The following is an 8,488-nucleotide window of genomic DNA, read 5'->3' as shown; positions in this document are numbered from 1 at the left end:
GAGGCGCAGGGAGGGACGGGACTGACGGTGACATCCAAAAGGACGTGTAACACGTTTGCGAGCATTCATTACAAGGAGGTCTCGCGATGGCTGCCGAAATATTCGAACGCATAATTCCAATAATCCCTTTGGTGAGCAAAGTCATCGTCGACACATTTTTATTTGTGTTAGCAAGGCCACCACCACCACCACTTTATCTTCTCGAACTGCGTTCGGGTGACGTTATTGTTTTCATGCGTTCCATCACCCGTCGGTCAAGCAATGCAGTGGTTGTCAGGGAGCCATGTTAGGACACCACTGGAGCTATTATTGCACTTTTAAATCGCCCAGGTTGAAAACTCATTTCTTTAGAAACCAATTTTTGCGTCGAGTTTTGTTTCCCTCCCCCCGCCGCGCCTACGATAATTACCGCGGTTGGCTACGTACGCTGCGAAAGAAGTTCAACGTACATACATACACATCTGTATGTAATCTTTACAGGTGACACACGGTGTGTATGTATATAAAGCTATATACAGTACTAGCATGGGTGGAGTTTGGGTGGTGGGGGGCACGGAGAGGGCTGTGCCCCCCCCCACCCAAACTCCACTTTATACATTTATTTTCAGTAGTTAAAAATTAAGATTTTAAATAAATACATTACATGCCCCCGCGATCCCTGTGAAGGACAAAGCGAAATCCTGCCCCCCCCCCCCAAATATAGAAGTCAAACTCCGCCTATGAGTACCGGTGTATAGAGGGGCTAGGTACGTGTCCAACAGTTCGCGTTGAAAACATCAAACGTACAGAAGCATCGCGCCGCGTGGGGTTTTATTGTATTATTCCTACCTGGCAGTTGCTGTTGGTGTCGTTGCTTAAATAACGTCTCGCTTGCCCACGGGCGACTGGATAGAATCCACCTGAGAGCCGGCACATATATAGTCGCACGCACACACGCACCCACCCACAAGCAGCCCCACCCACACACACACACCTGTCTGACGTAGGTATATCGTTTACAGGAGCGGGTTGAAGCAAACACGCGGCTTTTAAAGCAGGTTCATTTTGGCACACCGCATCCGGCAAAACCGGTGGCTCAGTTTTTTTTTTTTATTTTAAAGCACAGGGTTGACGAAGAAGCTTCCCAACGTGCGGAGCGAAACGTCGGACATGTCTTGTCGGGAGGGGCCATCGGTGTACATTACCCGCGATGACGTCGTTCAGAAGCGTGGGCATCTCCCAAAGGAAATCCCGAACAAAAGAGTGGTCCGAAAAGCATGAAACTCAACACACCCGTCTTACAACACTTTTTTTCCTTCAAAGGAAACAAACAAAAATATATAACAGGTGATGTTGTGCAATGGCCCTCCTTCATAGCGCATGATTGAAAGGAAATAAAAACCACCATCGCGATGTTCCCGCTTGCAATCGCACTAGGGCACAGAAAGATAACTGCTGCACGTTGGAGAAGATCGTATTTGCTGTAGAAAAGTGACAGGAAACGTCACGGGAAGGGATGACGGCTGGGGGCCGAGATCTTCACGACGGAGTGGCTGTCAGAGGAGCGGGGAGGCGGGTTGACACGCCCAAAAGGAGATGGAGCGGATTAATTCAACTCGTGCGCTGCAGGCGGATGCATCTTTGCAATCGCGAGAAATGGCGACGGATGAGTGAGGCCCTTCATCCAGCAGTGGACAGCTCATGGCTGACGAAGAAGCATACATATTATATTTCAATGTTCTTAACTAATTTTCAGAGGTGGGCCATTTTCGGCGAGAAGACATCAGCATGTGTGTGTGAGGGCCGCCACACCATTTTAAACTGTTGGGGGTTTATTTTAGATTTGAAGCTTTCGTGACTGCAATGATTCATATTCTTAGGTTTTTTCGGTAAAGTCACGTAGGAAAAAAAATTTAATGAATAAAAGTAGAATAAAAATAACATAAAAATCACGACGTTTCGGAGGCAACACAAGCTTCCGTCTTCAGGTGGGGGTTTGACAACAGCACGATAATAATGATGATGGGGGTGTTTTCACGATGTGTGTATTGTCGGGGGGCGCACATCAGGGGCCGTACTGAAGGCCACCATGGGCTGCCAGTGGCCCCTGCGGGACTTGAACACTGGTCTGTTTAATCGAACATTCAATTCGGATCGTTCATATACGACTGTTGTTGTGGTGGTGGTGGTGGTGGTAGTTCTGCTGCGTTTGGGGCTGCTGTGAAATTGCCATGGGAGTCACGCACGTGACGTGGGGGAGAAAGGGGCCGCAAAGTGTCTCTCGACAGTTCGTAGTTACCATGGGAAGCAAGACGAGACACGCTTCTTGTCTCTCCCGTCTCTTACACGTGCACTGTAAGACACCGAATGGGTGTGTGCTAATCGGTGACATATGCATCACAAACGCAGACATCAATTGCGTCGCACTAGGGACCCCGTGACGTGTTATTAGAGCAGCAGTCCACCAGCCTATCCGAGTACAATTTTCGGAAGCACTCCACACTCCATCTTGCTCACCTTTTTAACTCGCCACATTTCACCTTCAGAAACTGCCCGTGATGATACTTGTCTGGGTTCTCTGGTTTTGTTTGTTTGTTCACTGCATTCCTCGCGTGTGACAATGGCTAAGTTCATCTGCGTGGCAAAATGCTAATTGGATAAAACTGATGTATTAGAAAGCAATACAGCTGCCGATTTCTCGAAAATTGCTCTAAGGTCTTCAAATTTTATTTCACGTTCTATAACTCCTTGCCCTAACTTCCTACAGTTACACTCGGTAGTATAACATCTAGTACTCGAGTTTATGTGACCGTTTCTAGCGGGAGTCACAATCCTGTCTTCTTGATTTGTTTTTCGGTTTAGGCCAAGTGCTAGATTCATGATAAAATGATTGCCATTAATCCTCCACCAACCGACAAGATTGTCAAAACCGCGCAATCTACTATCATAAGGTTCGCCACTTTATCACCAAATAAATCCCTGCCACCCGAACTATGATGCCAATTCCCCGAGCTATCCGTGTCGAAGCTAGACCTTGGCTGTCGTTGCAGTGATATTGTGGTTAAGGTTTGGCTGTGCAAGTTGTGATTGTGGCAGCGGCGGTGGTGGTGGTGGTTGCTCCAGCGAACTATAATCGCATTGTTGAAGTTTCAGTCAGTGTTTCTCCTCGCCCGGCAGGGTTACTTACGTGATTATTCATCAAGCGGATCCACACTGAGTCGGAGGACACGTTTTGTCAGGAGGGTCCTGCCGCTTCATTGCGTTTAATTTTAATCTCAAGGCGTTTTCAGCCAAATAGTGTTTACCTGTGGGAGAAAAACGGAGCGCACCTGGATAAACCCTATCGCGGCTGGCTACGTACGGTGCGAAAGAAGTTCAAGACACATATATTTCATACACTCCACCGTACTGGTGGAAACAGATGGCGAAGAGTCCACTTAGTGCATTGCCTTTTCCTGGCAAGCCACGGCGTGCTAGCGCAGGGCCCACGGGAAGGGAGTTGCTCGCAAACGTTTGCGTGATCCGCCAATTCTCGCCTCCGCGGTGCCGGGCTACAGGCGTGCGCCACCACCAACCTGCGCTGAGCCAATTGTAGTGAAGTATGGTCACGCAATCCGCCCCTCTCACCCACTGCCTCAACCCCCTGCTATCGAGGTTAGCAAGAGTACACGGATAAACCCCACGCTCGAAGCTCTGCACGGGTCTCTTAAAAAGCTCCGTCGCTGCTAACTGCAGACAACCTGGTAGCTCCAAGCAGTCCCCCAATAAAGAGTTCTAACCAGGCTGACAACTTCTGTTTAGCTCCCGAGATCTGCTCGAGATAGAGCGCGTGCAAGGTGACTTGACTCCGTTCACGGTGAGCTATAAACCTCGTACTACGCACCGCGCGTGCGATTTTCTGCATATGTGGTTTTAAGCACAATAATGAAAACACTAAATTGCGCGAAAAAAAAACTATGTAGAAGACTGGAAATTGTACGTTTCCACTCTCCTTCCAATATAATTGATCCTATAAATTTTTGTTCGGATGAGCACGCTTCCGTCCGTGATTAATGTATCATTGTAAGGCATGCATTTCCATAGGTAGCCAGCGAAGCTGGGGGGGAGGGGGAGAGAGATTAATGCAATTAACAGAAAAAAAATCAACGTAACAAACAAGCCGCACAGATTTTGTAACAATCAAAATAAATCCTAGGTCTCCCTTGCAAAAAGGGGGGAAATTTTGTTGCAGCGGAATTTTCATCGTCGTCCAATCCCATCGCCTGCCGACTCTCGCCGGTCTTGAACTCCGCAGTCGATCTTGCTTCGGCGTGTGAGCCGTTATTATCATCGCCGCTACTCCGCGGGGGGTTGGTCATTTCGGGGAGCAATTTTTCCTTTACTTTTTGGTTCTTTCGATAAAGTCACGTAGGTATAAAATAAATTAAATCATGATTACTTTACCGAAAAAAACAAAGAGTATGGATCTCTGCAGTCACGAAAATTTAAAATCTAGATTTCATTTCTTCTTTGGTTGCCGTTCGGTGAACGGTTTCCATCCGTGGGCCATCATCCCTTCTCGCGCGCCGTCTTCTGCCCCATCTCACAATCTTTTTTCCTCGTGAGAGTCGGCTAGACATCTCGGTACTTGCATTTGCTGCCTGATCCGATATGGCCTTTGGATCACTTTGAGATGTTTCCTTTTATAAATGTAGCACTTTCATAAATGAACGCTGTTGGCGCTATTCCGCTGTCTCTGTTTAATTCCAACCGTGCATCTCTCTATGAAATCTTGACTTAAAGCTTTCGTGACTGCAGGCATTCATATTCTTGGGTCTTTCGGTAAAGTCACGTAGATAGGTTCAAAGAAAATAACAAAAAACTACGACGTTTTGATCGCAACACCAGCAATCGTTTTTTTTTCTGCTGATGACGATTGTTTGTGTTGCGAACGAAACGTAGTTTTTTTGTTATTTTCTTTGAACCTATCTACGTGACTTTATCGAAAGACCCAAGAATATATCATCTTTAAATTTTGATTTAAAGCTTTCGTGACTGCAGAGATTCATATTCTTGGTTCTTTCGGTAAAGTCACTTTACCGAAAGAACCAAGAATATAATATATCATCTCTCTACTCTTCTGTTTGGCACATTTCCTATTTTCTTATATTCCCTTTGCCAGTATCCACATCTCTGATTCGCATGTCCATAACTGGCTATTCACTCAGAAAATGCGCACCGATTGAAAACTTTCCGCTTCAGCAACAGTTGCATGCTGCTTCTCGTGATGAAATTCAGTTTTACGAAAGCATTGCATCGAAATCTTATACGCCTTTTTATTTAAAAAAATCCCTTTGGTTCATATACGACAAAGATCCCCTGTATAGCCTTAACAAACTAGTGGCAAGTGATGTTAGCGAGCACCTATGAAGGCCAGAACGCCACACGAGGGGGTGGGTGGCCAGCACCACGCCGGGCCGCCTTTGTCTCCCCAGTGTTGATATTTCCTACACACCGCATCAGGTACTCATTTGAGGCTGAGTCGACCTACGTACAACTATACACGCATACATTGCGGTTACGTGACTTCACCGTGGTCTTTAATAAAGGAGCCATGCTTCCACATCTACCGCTTTCCCTCCACCTTCAACGACCTGCCATGGCCAAGCGTGGTGGAGCGCACACATCTCGCGAAGCCCCCATTCACGTGGGGGCTTTGAGGAGGTGCCATAACCTGCTGGCTGAGCCAGGAGAATTCCGGTTCAGCACGTGGAATCATCTCCACCTGCATCCATCTGTACGGGGATAGAGCGTTGCCCCCTTTCGCACGCGAGGGTTTTCTCCAGGTGCTCCTATTTCCTCACACAGGTGGTGTAATACAATAATAAGTATGAGTACATATTGATCTTGGATCAATTGGTACTTATTGGTATTATTAAATAAGCCTTACGACCCGCAAAGGCATTGGGAGGAAAGTAATCCAACAAACACTGGCTGTATAATTAAGGGAACATGTAATGGCATTGATTGCGTTGGAACGCCTTAACAGGAGTTGCATAACCCGTGTTTGTAGAGAATGGCCGGCCACGCCTTTTGGCCAGGTCGATAGGGTGTGTTATTTTTTTCAAGCCGAACCAGCCAAGGAAGGCTTCTTGATAATGTTACGTGCATTACAATTTGCGTGTATGCGTTGCCCGATGGGGCGTTAAAGCCAGAGCTCGTGGGTGGGAGCATTCAAACACGAGTAATTGTAAATGGCATCGCTTGGCATAAATCTGTGTGCTGGAGCTAAAGTGACTCCTTATTTTCTTGGTTCTTTCGGTAAAGTCACGTAGAAGGGAAGTAATAAAATAATAAAAATAAAACATAATAAAACAATTCTCACGACGTTTCGGCCACAACGCAAGCAGCCGTCCTCAGGTGAAAACCAGGTCCGTCGAGGCGACAGAGTCTGAATGAAACAGCACACGGGCTTAGAGCATATATATAAGCTGGGCGCATTGACAAAGGAATTTGCATATCAACAGGAATTTAGCATATTTATGGGAAATGTAGGAATGTAATTAGTACTGCATATGCATGTGCATTATGCAGGATTAACAGCATCAAAGGGAGCTGCAGTTACTGCTGCTGCAGCAGTTGCTGTACATATAGCAGTATGATACACATTAGGGTGGGTAGAATAATACATAGTGTTATATTAAAATGGATAAGGCAGCAACTGCAGCAGCAGCAGCAAGTGCAGCAGCAAGTGCAGCAGCAGCAGCAAGTGCAGCAGCAGCAGCAAGTGCAGCAGCAGCAGCAGCAAGTGCAGCAGCAGCAGCAAGCGCAGCAGCAGCAGCAAGCGCAGCAGCAGCAGCAAGTGCAGCAGCAGCAGCAAGTGCAGCAGCAGCAGCAAGTGCAGCAGCAGCAGCAACTGCAGCAGCAGCAGCAACTGCAGCAGCAGCAGAAACTGCAGCAGCAGCAGCAACTGCTGCAGCAGCAGTAACTGCAGCTCCCTTTGATGCTGTTAATCCTGCATAATGCACATGCATATGCAGTACTAATTACATTCCTGCATTTCCCATAAATATGCTAAATTCCTGTTGATATGCAAATTCCTTTGTCAATGCGCCCAGCTTATATATATGCTCTAAGCCCGTGTGCTGTTTCATTCAGACTCTGTCGCCTCGACGGACCTGGTTTTCACCTGAGGACGGCTGCTTGCGTTGTGGCCGAAACGTCATGAGAATTGTTTTATTATGTTTTATTTTTATTATTTTATTACTTCCCTTCTACGTGACTTTACCGAAAGAACCAAGAAGATGAATCCCTGCAGTCACGAAAGCTTTAAATCGAAATTTGACTCCTTATTCTCACCTAACCGTGGGAATTGCAAAAGCCCACGCACCAACAAAAATGCCGGGCTGGATTTCAAACAAACACTGGATTTAGATTGAGAATACAATTCAGTCATTGGGGATATATACATATTTAATCGTACATTTTTCAAGATATGCTTCAAAGTTCTTTGTTAATCCGCTGCTGTATTAAGTCCCTCCCCGTGTAATTGGGTCCGAGCAGGTTCCAATATCGCTTGCCTCCTGGTTTTGGCTCACGACGGAAATTCTCAGCACTCCCGGGTTTAGGTTGCGCTCTTTTGGTGATCAGGCTTTAATTAGCGAGGCATCCAACTATGGAACGCCTTGCCACTTGAAATCGGGCAATTGGAGTCGGTAGATAGATTCAAGTCAGCTTTGAAAACCCCATCTCCTTAAACGGAGCCTTCCCCCTTGACTTTGGTCGGTTGCCCTGGTTCTGTTGTTTCCTGCTTTTTAAACATTGCACATTGGGATCATAATGGTGGAATGCGCATTATACATTTGAATTATTATTATTAATGTTTACAAAACATAATCATGAAGCCGTCGTGAGAGTCTCTGCGTCATAACAAAGCACGAACACCAAACATCCATGTCCACCCTACTTGTTAATCTAAATTGGCCGCGGCAGCTGGGAATCAAACTGAACGTGGCTGGGTTCATTTACGCAATTCGCTAACTGCTGCGGCACTGCCCCTGGGGTTTTCTCTCTCTCTCACTCTGGACTGAACAACATTATCCGTGCTCAATACGCGGTAGTCGCCGATCGCATCGGTAACCGCGTGCAATGTGACTTATCTGTAAATTCGTATCAGAAGGGGATAGCACGTTGGAACGGACCCGAGAAATCGTAACTCCGCACGCTTCAGAGACGGCGGAGCTGTGGAATTTTTTTAGTTTAAAGCTCGCAGAGCAAAAGCCACCTTCTGCTCACGGCTCCCACGCTCGCACAAAACTTTCACCGCCGTGTCGTGTTGCCCGCGCCGTCCTAATGTGCGTTTGGCCACAGGGTTGTATTTTTTTGAGCTGAAGATTTTAATCCCACCTTGTTCCAAATGAATGGTCGGAGTCAATGGGCGCAATTTATTCCATTAGAGGTAAAGCCGTCGGCCCTGACATTCGTTAGCTGTCCTTGACCCTCCAGAAACTACAACGAGAGATTAGCCAAG

This window comes from Lethenteron reissneri, chromosome 9 (assembly GCF_015708825.2).
Source record: "Lethenteron reissneri isolate LAM-NWPU_2019-01 chromosome 9, ASM1570882v1, whole genome shotgun sequence".
Taxonomy (NCBI): Eukaryota; Metazoa; Chordata; class Hyperoartia; order Petromyzontiformes; family Petromyzontidae; genus Lethenteron; species Lethenteron reissneri.
This window is presented reverse-complemented; position numbering follows the sequence as displayed.